At 51.3% G+C, this 13,107-nt stretch overlaps 1 long non-coding RNA gene across 2 annotated transcripts; it reads left to right on the top strand.

Annotated features, from left to right (window-relative positions):
• Positions 1–7,005: 7,005 nt before the first annotated feature.
• On the top strand, positions 7,006–12,504 carry LOC125085248 (uncharacterized). Of its 2 annotated transcripts, none has more exons than XR_007122827.1 (3): positions 7,006–7,178; positions 7,346–7,474; positions 11,720–12,504. It is a non-coding gene; the product is annotated as an uncharacterized LOC125085248 (long non-coding RNA). The 2 variants fall into 2 exon arrangements; XR_007122828.1 differs by having other exon boundaries at positions 11,526–12,504.
• The last annotated feature ends 603 nt before the right edge of the window (positions 12,505–13,107 follow it).

Raw genomic sequence — 13,107 nt, 5'->3', positions numbered from 1 at the left:
AGGTTTCACTGATAATGACAGGTATGCATACACATATCTGAGCAAACCAAACCCATGTACACACAGACTGAATAATTCATGTAGCCAGCAGCCCAGAAAAATGTCAGAGTTACACGAGTTAGTTGCCATATTAAGCGGTTTTTAACCAAAACCCAAAATCACTTAATTAAGATTTCAGTAAGGTATGTAAGGAGATTATGACCCATTTCTCCTGTGATCATAATCATTGCATGACTCATGGTCATTTAGAACTCGCAGAAATTTTCAATATAATCTGGTAGCCTTTCCTGCTGCATTACCTTTGATAGTGCTCTTCTACAGAAAAAAAATGTGCAAATATTATTAATTGTGTGGTTTCACTGGGAATGTGCCATGTCTGAAAATTATCTTCCTTACTGAGACTTCTCTAAAAACAACAACAACGCATCACACATTTTATGAGTGTTCTGTTAGCTTTCCTGTTAGGTTGCAATGATAGATATTTGGTGAATTGTATTTCCTATATTTGTCCTGAAGGAGGATGTTGGCTGTGGTGTAGTAAATAATGAAACTTTTGAAAATGTGTATCTAGAGCATATACAAATGTTTGTGCTGGGCGCGGGGGGAAATACTGAGTCCAATAGCTGTAAGAGTGTTTGTAGTAATAAGAATCAAGAAGTCCCCATGTGGAGTGAATAATGTTACATCTTCTCCCCCCAACTGAACAGCCATCTCAGAGAATCAGTTTTTGGAGCAGTGAGAGAATTGAAAACAACAAAAAACTTCCCGCATCCACTGCTTATGGTGTGTTTCCTTAGACTTGGCAGTGGGACTTATCAGGGATCTTATTTCCTTCTCACAAGAGCTTGTGAAGTTGCCACCAATTTGTTTTCACTAAATCTATATTACCAGTGTTCAATTGAAGAAAGAAGGAATAGAGAAGAACATGAGAAGAGAGAATGTGCCAGGATTAAAAAGGTTTAAGGTTAAGTGGCAGAAAGGAAAGGATCCAAGACCACAGTATACCCTAGGCTCTGTCATTTAAACCTTTGGAAGTTTGAATTGGACCATGGAATATCAGGGTCCTTACCAGCTGCATCTGTCCCCTGACCTATTACCCCAGATGTGGTAGAACCCACAAAAGGTAAATGAAATATTTTGCTGCCCACCTACCATGTGCAAGAGGTACAGAGAGGGCTGAGATATGGTCCCATCCTTAAGAGTTTGGTGCCACGATCCCCAATATCACTGGACACTTATGCCTTGACTCTGATTACTGCAAAGCCTATGGGAACTCCTGGATGCAGGGCCCTCTCTGCACCATGAACCCTCAGATGCTGTGGACACAGTGGATGTTTTGTAGCCTGTTCAGCCACTTGCCACTGTGAGGCTGGCTTCCCTCCCATTGTTTTCTGACAAGGCTGTATGGGTTCCGAATATTGGTTCTCATGGGGAAATACAACCTTCATTGTGCTCAAGAGGGTCTGCCCTTCCTCTGGTGTTGGGGACCACCTCTTACCGGGTAGTGCCTCAGCCGCAAGGACAGGAGGTGGAAATGGGCTCATCCCACGGATCAGTGCTGCCATGTGGGCATTTATGTGGTCAGCTTACCTACCTGGCTGCCTCCTCCTCCTCTTTGTCTCATTTCTGTCACTTTCGTTTCCTTTCTGCCCTGTACTGTCTGTCCTTTGGAAGGCATCAATTTCAGCACTGTTGATATGTCATCATTCTTTTGAGTAATTACCATAAGCCGATGATACATTCCTCAACTGCAGCTCTCAGAAAGAAGCAGAGAACATCTGGCCTTGATGGCACTCAGTTTGGGTAGGCGTCACAGTAGGAACACAGGACTCTGGGCCACCTGTTTTCCTTGTCACCCACAACCAGAGCCAGCTCCCAAGCCACCAAGGGCTAAACCACTTCCAAAGGTGGTTTAGGAAGGCAAAGGCAGCTGGAAGCTAGTCAGATGTGAATGAGGAACATGCGGGGGCTTCACAAGGGTGGTCCTGTCACATAGGAAGCTGGAGGACCTGTCTCTGGGTGTAGGAGCCCCGAGCCCTCTGATTGGCCCTGTCCCTCTTATCAATTTCTTAATGGCTTCTCCCAATAATGAAGTTTCTGAGGGTGATATGTGAGTGAGTAAAAGGCAGATTGCAGAAGGTGCTAAGATGACCTTGGTGGTACTCATATGTGTCGATAATATCAGGATTGCCTTTTGTATGATAATGATTGGTGATTCCTAAATCTCATCAGTGGGCAGAGCTGCTGGCTACCAGAGCTGGCCTTGGGAATGGCAGATTCTCTACATCATGGGCCAAGGGGCAGCCATAACACTCTTGGATCCTTATTTTTCCACATCTTGACTTATTTCCTTCATGGCACCTATACTATATTCTGTGGTTGCTGTAACATATTGCCGCAAAATAGGTGCTAAGGTGCTAAAAAGTTAACAGAAGTTAACTTTTTCACAGTTCTGAAGGCTACAAGTTCAAGATCAAGGTGGTGGTGGGATTGGTATGTTTTGAGGCCTCTCTCCTCAGCTTATAGATGGCCATCTTCTCCCTGTGTCTTCACTTCATATTCTCCCTTTCCATGTCTGGGTCCAAATTTCCTCCTTACGTGATATACCTAGTGTAGTCAAGCTCATAGAGGAAGAAAGTAAGAGACTGGTTGCCAGAGGCTGGGAGGAGGAAGAGAGAGGAATTAGTATTTAATGGGCACAGAGTTCTGGAGCTGGATGGTGGCGACAGTTGCATGATAAAATGAATGAACTTAATGCCACAGAACAGGTGGTTAGAATTACAAATTTTACATTAGGTATATTTTACCACAATTTTAAGAAAAGGTAAGCACACGAAAAAGTGCTCAATATTTTTAGTCGTTAGAGACAGACAAAATAAAAAAAAAAAAACAGATGCTACTATATACTTACTATAACAGCTAAAATTAAAAAGATTGACAATCCCAGATGTTGACAAGCATGTGAAGAAACTAGAATTTTCATACTCTGAGTGGGAATTCAAAATGGTACCATCTCTTTGGAAAACATTTGGAAGTTTCTTATAAAACTAAACATACACCTGCTCTAATATCTGATAATTCTATTGCTAGGAATTTAGCCACAATGATTAAAAACATATATTCGCCAAAGGACTTGTACAAGTATGCTAATAGCAGCTTTATTCATAATAGTAAAAATTAGAGACAGCTGGGTGTCTGGGTGGCTCAGTGGGTTAGGCCTCTGACTCTTGACCTCAGCCCAAGTCTTGATTTCAGGGTCGTGAGTTCAAGCCTCAAGTTGGGCTTCATGCTGGGCATGGAGCTTACTTAAAAAAAGAAAAAGAAAACCAGAAACAACTGGAAATAGCTCAGGTATTCATCATAGAAAAACAAACTCTGTGTAGTCATATAATGGACTACTATTCAGCAATAGAAAGGAAAAAACTTTAGGTACACACAACATGAATGTATCTCAAAAACATGCTGGGTGAAAAAAATGTACACAGAAGCCTATATATGTAATATTCCATTTATAGATATTAGAGAGCAAGCAAAACTAGTCTGTGATATAGAAAAAACCAGAACAATGGTTGTCTCTGGGGAGTGGGGTAGAGATTTGAGAACTTTCTGGGGTGATGGAAATGTTCTGTATTCTGATAAATGTAAATTGTGTCAAACAGATCAAGTTCAGTGAGCATACAATTAAGATCTGTGTGTTTAATTCAATGTACACTTTAATCAAAAGAAAAAAAATGGCAAGCCATAATAGAATATCAGAAGTTTTTTTTTAAAGTAATATCTATGCCCAACACAGGGCTCAGACTCATGACGCTTAGATCAAGAGTCACATGCTAGGTCACCTGGGTGTGCAGTCGGTTAAGTGACTGACTCTTGATTTTGGTTCAGGTTGTGATATCAGGATTGAGATCTCAGGGTCATGAGATCGAGTCCTGTGTCAGGCTCCATGCTCAGTGTGGAGTCTGTTTGACAGTGTCTCTGCCCGTCCCTTCTGTGCATTTGCCTTCTCTCTCTCTGAAATAAATGAATGAATCTTGCGGGGGAGCGGGTCGTCACATGCTCTACTGACTGAACCAGTCAGGTGCCCCAGAATATCATATATGTTCTACCCTAAAAAATTTTCAACACTTTTCATTTTAGGGGGTTTATCTGAATTGCATAGTGGGTAGTTCCTCTAATTGATCATCCAATCTACTAATTCTTCCTTTTACTTAATCTATCATTAAGCTCTTTTGTAGACTTTTAAGTTTCTGTTATTAATTTTTTCCCTTACGGAAATTTTTATATATTCTGTTTTGTTCTTTTCCAAATCAACAAGATCATGTTTTTATACTTTCTGTTTCCAATGGATATTTGTTAGCTTTTCTCTTACTTCCTTAATAAAGCATCCAAAGGTATTGTGGTTTTTTTTAAAAGATTTTATTTATTTAAGAGAGAGTGAGAGAGAGAGGAAGTACAAGCAGTGGGGAGGGGCAGAGAGAGAGAGAGAGAGAGAGAGGGAGAAACAGGCTCCCTGAGGAGAAGGGAGCCTGACCTGGGGCTTGCTCCCAGGATCCCAGGATCAGGACCTGAGCAGAAGGCAGACACTTAGACGCCCCTGCATCCAAAGGTTTTTTTGGTGTGTGTGTGTGTGTTAAACAATGTGGACGTAATAATCCCAGAAACTGGAGTCTTGGAGTCTGTTTCCGTTACCTGTTGTTCAGGTTCTTATTGATACCGCCTTGTTTCCATGTGTTTCCTTGTTGACGGTGTCATGTTCACTGTCCTTGAAGAATGCTTGTAGACTTGGAAACCTAGAATACAAGTGCCTCTCTTCAGAAAGGATCTGCATTTGCTTCTGCCAGGGATCTCCTAGGATACAGCTCTTCTGAAATGATGATAAAAGTCACCGCCTGGTGGTCCCAGGTGATACAAATCGGGACCACAGATACACGTGAGGACTCAGCTGTGTTCAGTTTCTCGGGAACCCGCCCCCTTGCCAATATGCCACCACGTGCTCGGTGTCAAGGTGACTTACCTTTCAGAAGCTGGCGAGGCCGTATGCGGTGGGGTTTACTTCTGGTTCACACCTTCCCTTGTCTCCTGTGGGGTAGCCCTTCAGCTTCATGGAGGAAGGCCCCAAGCTTTACAAAGCTGTTAAACCTCCAGTGCCAGGTAAGTTAGATAAACAAACGCTCTCAGAGCGAGAGCTGCTCCCAGAATTGCCACACTTCTGGCTTCCCTCAGATTTTGGCCTAATTCCCTAGTATCTTGTCAACTCTTCAGTGCCTGCTAAGATTTCAAAAATTCTTTATCTGGCTTTTTAAAAAAGTCGTTTGCAATGGGAGTGTTGATTCTGAGAATTTAGCCTGCCATATTCTCTAAAAACGTAACTCCACGGCTCTTCCTTCTCAGGCTTGGCTTTGGCCACCGATGGAAAATGGCACAAATCTCATAGGCAGGCTTCAGGAATTTTGCCCCCAATTCTGCTGCCTTATTTTAAAGCTGTTGTTTTTTCTCTGGGTCTAAAATGCTCTGGGTCTGGAATATTCCCCAGGCTGACGGGGTACCAGTGGGGAGGCCGGGGCGCCTGGAGCCCTCGCGGTCCAATGCTAACGTGCCATGTGTCAACAGGGATCAGTTGAAGCATGAAAAAAAAAAAATGAAGGGCAAAAGAGACAAAGGGCCTGGGTCAAAGTCAACACAACAGCTGCTGCAAGTGGGTTGAAAGGTGATTTTTTTCTGCCTTTTTTATACTTCAATGTCTGTTCCAACTTTATTTTTCTTCAAGAAATGTGTATTATGTTACTATTAAAAATAGTCAAGTGCAAAATGGGGGAAAAAAAGAAAAAAAAAAAAAAAACAGAAGAGAAGAGCTCCAGAAGTCCTGATGGTATTTCCAGCAGCGGGGATGAGTTTGGGCAGATGCGCTCGCAAGCCAGCTCCTGAGACAGAGGGAAGAGCTTCGGGGTTTGGGCCGGGCAGGGGATCCGACGACGACGACGACGACGAAGACCACCGCTGTGTCATGTGTGATCCCCAGGTGGCACCCCTGAAAGGAGCTCCACTTGCTCCTTTCTTTTCTCTGCTCTGGGCTCCAGAGCAGTCCTGGGCGAACTTGGCAGAGACTGTTTTCTGGTCCCGGATCCTTATCTAGTCAGAGGGGGAGGAGCGGCCCATGGTTCTGCCCTAGTCACACATGGGAAAGGAGAGGCTGTTCTGAATGACTCGGGAGCCGGATGAGCTGGTGAGCTGGGAGAAGGCAGAATGTCTCCAACGAAGGCAGAGTGTCTCCAACGCCCAGCTTCCCTGCAAATTCCTCAGAGCACCGTCTCACACTTGGCCCTTCCTAAGCCAGAGTGCTCCAAATCCACCCCCAACATATAGTTGTGAAGCTCTCTCCTACTCTAGGCACCGAGAGGCGCGCTAGAGAATCACTTGACTGTATTTGAACTTCTTCAGTAAATGCTTAAAAGGGGGGCCTCCTGTGCTCCACATCTATCTCTGGCAGGTTCTCTGGAACCTGGGTTTTCCTCTGCTTCCTGTCTCAGACTTTCAGGGCCCAGAGCGGAGCAGGCTGGTGGAGGGCTGGGCCGCAGGGGTAGACCAGGCCCCAGGCAGGACCTGCGCTCTGACCGCCAGGGACAATGAGGCTGAACCTGCCTGCTCGAGTGCCAGGAACCTGAAAGCCAGGGTCTCGGCCCCTCTGAGACTGAAGGGGCTTCACCCGGAAAAACACACCCAGGCCCCGGGCTCAGGGTGGGTGCTGTTCTCCCGGAGGGCTCTCCCTCTTCCTTCCCTGCCCCCTGGGCGACTCCTTGCCGCACCCTCACCCCGGCCCTGTGCTGAGCGGCTGTACTTTTTCCAAAGGACAATCTGGACGCTGTGAGGCAAACAGATTTGTTCCAGGCCACGGGAGAATACAGGGTCATGGTTCACAGCCATGGGAGTATCCTTTTCCTCCACCCAGCTTCCTGGTTGTCTAAGGACACAGGCACGGGGGCTGTCCTTTAAGTCTGAGAAGTCAAGACATCCAAACTCTGGTCCTGACTGTCCTTCTGCTCATTTGCTAAAAGGATCCAGAACTCTGGGACTCCCCTGTTGCCTGTTGGTTGCACACCCACTTGTCAGCAGTTAACTTGCTGATTTATTCAACATACATTTACTGAGCACTTACTGTGCGCCCGGCCCTGCGCCAGGAGGTAGGGTGGTGAGCCAAAGGCTCAGGGTCTCAGCCCTCAGGGGGCTCACAGTATCAGGGGGAGGGGGATGCAGAAGGGGCCACACCAGGCTTGAGCAGACCCTCCATTGCAGAGGATCTATTTTTTCTTTAATCCAAGAGTGATGGAAACCTATTGAACCATTTTAGACAGAAGGAGAGACAGAGCGAACCTGGCATCACCAGACGCAGGAGGAAAGACTCCACCCCACGACAGCTCTCGGGCCTCTGACTCAGCCTCTGATTCACATTAGGATGCTCGCGGAAACCGGGGAGCTAGTGAGCTGTGGCGGGAGTGGGACATGCTGTGGTGGGTGTGGGACATGGGGCAGACTGGCACCTGGAGAAGGAGCTGCAGGAGGGGAGGGAGGAACGGACCTGGCGCCAGAGATGTGGAGGAGTGCCTGGGCCTCTAGGATGGGGGTGCAGCCTGGGCTCTGAGATGGGGGTGGGGCCTGGGCCTCTAGGATGGGGTACGGCCTGGGCTACAACCTTTCCACTTCCTGCCAGTCTGCTCCCACCTTGGAGCTGGCAGGGAGGATCATCGGAACTGGAGGGTTCTCCTTAGAAGATCCAGGAAGTCCACAGGAGAATGAGAGTTTGTGCTATTTTGGCGTTTCCTCCTATCTCAGGCACGAATGCAGGGGAATCTTAAACAGTAAATGAGCCTTGGGGGAACCTGCCTCAAATAGCACTGCTTTATACCTTGTCTGCTCTGAGGACCTGTGCTCCTGGCGCTGGGAGGGGGCGGAGAGAAGGGAGGGGGGAAGGGCGGGGGGAGGGGGAGGAGCAAGGTAAGAACAGGGGAGGGGGGAAGAGGAGGAGAGGGAGGAAGAAGCTTGGGAAAGAGGGGAGGGGATGGGGCAGAGGCGGAGCAGGGGAGGGGAGGGGAGAGGGGGTGAAGGGAGAGGACGTGGAGGGGAGGCCCGCAGCTGTCCGCCCCCCCCACCGCCTGCCACACGGTGAGTCACCGTGCCAGCTCCCAGCGCCTGCCTCTATTTTTATATCGGAGCCTGTTCATATCTGACTCGTGAAATAAGCCTCGCAGCTGGTGAGGGGGATCTGGTGGCTGAGGATGAGGCCGAGGGGATCGCCGGGCGTCTGAGTAGGAATTATAAAGCGATCCCTGCCTCTTACCAGGAGATCTTCGCCTTTTCAATACGCAGGCGCCGGAGCCCTGGCTGCCCCGGGAGGGGAGGCTCGCCAGGCCTCAGGCAGCCGCGCCGCTAATGATCCGGGACCCAGCGGAGGCCACCCGAACTGCAGCCTGGGCTTTGGCACCAGGGGGTGGTGGCAGCTGCGGGAGGGGCTTGGGAAGCTGTGCTCAAAGGCACTTGATGGTGACAGCCGGCCGAATAGGGCTTCTTAACGGAGAGCGGAAGGCTGCCGCCCTCCCCGGGCTAGAGCCACCAGCAGCCGGTCAGGGACAAATGCAGGAGACCAAGGCTGGTCGTCAGATGGGGGCTGCGATTCTACGAGCCCGGTCACCTTGTGCACGTCATTCCGTTTCTCTGCACCTCCATCTCCTCATCTGTGGAAAGTCTTGCAGGGTTGGGGGATGACCGCAAAGGGACCGGAGAACCCAGTGTCACTGTCCGCTGTGCCGAGGGGGAGGCTGGCAGGCCCAGGCCTGAGAAGAGCTCCGCTCCCCACCGCCTTCTAGACAATGTGTGCTGCCTTTTCTTTGATTTGCCATGGGAACACCACCAGCCTGTCTGAGCTCGCTGGCAGGGGTCAAGGGCACGAGGTGCTCTGCTGCATGTCTTTGAGCCTCCCTGGATTATCTTCCATTTGGATGATCTCCAGGAGGAGAGCCATTGAGCAATCTGGGCCCTGCCTCCTGAAGTTAACTTGTTTGCATCAACTCATGGGGGAGGGGGATATTGATTATGTTAATCCTGGTGCTTCCGAGGTGCTGACAGGAGAATTAGTGTTTACTCTTGCCCGGAAGGACCCGGTGAGCTGGGCCATGCATTCTTCTTGCCATGCTTTGCCAGGGGTGGACAGCCAGCACGCTGTCGTGCCCTTGTATCCCCAGGATCCCAGCTCCTGGGCCTCGTGGAGAAGAGGCATGAGCGTTTCTGGTCTCTCCATGGAAAGAATCCTCACATTCAGGGCAAGATCCTGGTGACCCAAGGCCCCAGGACCTGCCTGTGCACGGAGGCTGGGGACCAGACAGGCTGAGCCCCTCACCCCAGCACAGCTCCGAGTGCCCTGGGGCCATGCCTACAGGAGCAGGCCACTGGCACAGACCTCGCCTCTCTGGGGCCTCCTAGATCAGGCAGCTGTCCTCTCTTTCATACGCTCTGTCTGACCCTAAAAGGAAGTAGAGGGACACTGACAAGTGGTCTGGGTTTTTTTCCCTCTTGCACTAGTAAGCCTAGTTTTAAACTCAAACTTTAAAGCCAAGAGTGGCTTTGATAGGCCCTGGGTCAGAGACAAGAGGATCCAGATCCTGCTGGGAAAGCACAGGGGCCAGCCAGGCTTGGTGCATGTGCTGTCCTCCCCCGCCCCACCCTCCCTGTCCCCTACCCATCTGAACACTGTGGCGGGAGCTGAGGGCCCCATTCTCCTGGACATAGGCTCTAGTGCCTGGCTCTCCCATGTGCTCAAACCACCCCCCATCCCCCGCTCCAAGACCTACACCTTTCCTGACAGGTATGGCTGGGACACTCCTCCCCCCCCTCCCTGCCCGCAAAGTGGCCTCAAAGCCTATACAGTTTCTTCCACCAGGGCTGGATCCATGAGGGTCTGCTGGTCGGAGTCTCTGCCCTTCATGAATGGCAGAGAGGGCATCTTCTTTTGTGGCCAAGGAGCAGCCTGTTCAGGAGGAAAGCGAGAAGGGTTCCCACTTTGCAGGTTAGAAAGCCAACCTGCAAGTTGATCGCGGAGTCCCAGGCTGTTATGGCATCAGGAAGCCTGTGTCTCTAACATGTTACTCTCCTGCTGCCCAGTCCCGAATCCCTGGGGAGCGTGGTGGTGGGCATGGTGGAGAAGTCAAGGGCAGCCCTGGAAACGCAGAGCTGTCGGGCCTTTTTGGGGGGAGATGGATAAAAGAGGGCATCTCTCTTTTAGATCCTTTCAGTCAGAGTCAGCATGGAGGACAAAGCCCATCGACATCCTTAAGCCAGTTTGGAACTCGTCCATCTTCCTAGCGGCCTCCGCTCACTCTGCCCGCCTGACTTTCCATTGCGGGGCGGGCTGCCCCGTGTCCTCTGGGAGCTGGAGCCGGCGGGAGGGTGTGGGGAGAGAACAGGCTTTCTGGGCCAGGAGCACTGACCGCTCACCCCACATGCCTGCCCTCCCCCCCCCTCTCCGGGTGCTCTCATCCTCTCAGTTTAGGGCTCTTCTGGGCACCAGGCGGGGCCGCCAGCTCTGTGGCTGGAGGGAGGGTGAGGCCAGTGGGGACAGGCTGGGGCAGGTGTCAGCTCACTCCCTCTCCTTGCATGGCCACGGCCTGTGGTCTGCCTTCTGATTTGTGTGTATTATTAGGTCTCAGGGACTTGGGCGGCCGTGGGGGAGCTGTAGAGGGTGGGACGCCACCCAGCCGGCAGAGGGAATTATCCTTGAACCTGAGCTGGGTTGCGGGTCCTCCAGCCCGGCTGGGAGAGCAGGCCACCCCCACTTCCTGCCTCCCCCAGGGGGCTGAAGAAGTGCCTTGTGTACATTATCAGTGCCTTTTCTTGCTGCGCTCCCAAAGACCCCAGGGCGCACCCCCCCACCCCACCCCTGCCATGCCTCCCCAACCCCGGGGCTTGTTTCCGGTCCAGAATTAACGGAGCTTGCGAGCTTGCAGCTGATAGGGGCTTCCTGGCCTTTCCTCCCCGGTAACGTATGGGCATGTTTACTAGGGCGGTTAATGTCAAGACAGCAGAGTTAATTTTGGAAATTAGGACCACACTGCCCTGGAGATGGAGGCGGAGCCCCCTGGCAGGGCCCTGAGCCCCCTCAGGCCCCCACCCAGGGCCCTGAGCAGCCGAGCTCTGGGAGGGAGGAAGGCAACCGTGTTCACTTTTGGCCCCAGCCCCCGAAGGATATGACAAGGGCTGGTGCAGCAGGGAGGCTGAGCCGCTTTGTCCGAGGACGGGAAGCGACAGGTGTCTTTATGCTGTGGGAGAAGAGGACAGGAGCCCCTCTCACTGGCTGCCATCAGCCAGAGACAGAAGCCACCCTCCGCCTCTGCAGAGGCTCAGGGCCCAGGCTGGCCTGGTGTGCAGCTCCGGTTTGATTTCCTTCCTTCCTTCCTTCCTTCCTTTTTTTACTCCTTCCTTCCATCCTTTCTCTCTTGACAAAGAGCTTCATTAACCTTTGTCTCAAACTTTATTCCCAGGCTTCTTCAGCTTAGTGAGCTGCACAGAGCAGGTCGTACATAAATAAAAACGGAAAACAGCTGCCGTCTCCAAGAAGCTTGGGCTTAAAAATACTAGAAAGGTAGATTTTATCAGCTTCCCAAGCGGAAGTCTGAGCAGTGGTCACAGTACAGGCTAGCAGCTCCCAGGAACTCCTCTGTTTTATCTTCTTCAGAAGTGGACGCGATCGCTTTCACCTCGTCCTCGGAAGCCCTCATGGAAATTCTCTGCAGCACCTGGAACTGCATCACCTTCGCTCGGAGCCTTGGTTAGAATATCCCGGGGAGCTGGTCACGGGCTGCGGGGTCCTGAGAAGCTGCGGGAGAAGGCACGTCTGCTGAGCTGGGGGGATCGTTGAGATGGGGACCCTTGGCCTGGACCCCTTTGCCCCTGTAGAGTGCGCGGGGGTGGGCTGCTCTCCCCCCACAGCAGGGCCCCATCAGGCCGCTCTCACTGTGCGCCTGACAGCCTCTAGGGGCGCCCTCCTCCTCCTCCTGGCCTGTACCACCTCTTTGCTCCGGGCGGGACTGTCCGGGTTCTCCCGGCTTCACCCAGGGACAGTCCCTCCGAGACTCAGTGCTCCCATCTTGGGCCTTATCTTCCACATCTGTGAAACAAGGGGCAGAACCCTCACCTCCAGGATCCCTCTCGGCCCAGAAGCTCTGAAATCCTGCCTACGGTCACTGTTTATAGCTCTGGGACAGGTTGGGCTCCCGAATGCCATCTTGACCTGCGGCTATCCTGACAGAGCCTCGGCCCGCCTCCCTGCAGAAGCTCTGTGTCCTCCCTGGCCTGCGGGGCCCTCACCTCTGGAGCGAGCTCATGCAGGGCTTCCCTGGTCTCCAGGATGTCCCCCAGACAGTGGAGGGGCTCTGGTGTCAGGCCAGTCTGGGCCCTGTGGGGGAAAAAATCCAACTGTGAAAACTCCCCTCATATAGACAAGGTGGAGGGCAGTAAACAGAGGGGAAGGTAAAGTCCTCAGCCTGAGCTATGCCCAGGAACTGGGGTCGGTGGGGGGGGGGGGGGGGACAGCGGCAGGAGCTCAGCCCGGTGGAGATGGCCCAGGCGGGGCTTTTCAACGTGAGCCCTCTGGTGCTCAGCTCAGAAATGGGACAGCTCTCCATTTCTGCACGTCCGAGTCCAGTCAGCTGTGCACAAGGAGGTTCGTTTGCTTTTGTGTCCGGGAATCTTCCAGGTGATTGTCAGAGCAGGTCTGAAAGCAGCCTCGGTGGGCCTGGTGCAGGCCAGGGCAGTGGACCTGAGTGGAAGGGTGAGGTGGTGAGTGTTTGAGAACGTGGCCCCAGAGTCGGCCGGCTTCGCACAGACTCGGCCTGACAATGATATCTGAAGGAGGGCTTCGTAATATTTTTGTTGCCCTTGGAGACGTTTCTGGAACAGTAAGTGTGATGTACATGTTTATGGAATGCCTTAAGGATTTATTATTTTGAAGCTCAATTTCAGATTTCTTTTTTATAAACACTTCCTTTGGAAAAAATTTTGATGTACACGAAAAGTTGCAGCAGGAGTACATAGAGCTTCTTTCTGTATATCCTGCACCCAGTC

The sequence above is a fragment of the Lutra lutra genome, chromosome 14 (assembly GCF_902655055.1).
Source record: "Lutra lutra chromosome 14, mLutLut1.2, whole genome shotgun sequence".
Taxonomy (NCBI): domain Eukaryota; kingdom Metazoa; phylum Chordata; class Mammalia; order Carnivora; family Mustelidae; genus Lutra; species Lutra lutra.
Note: the sequence above shows the minus strand (reverse complement) of the source record. Positions and strands in the feature narration are given on the sequence as shown.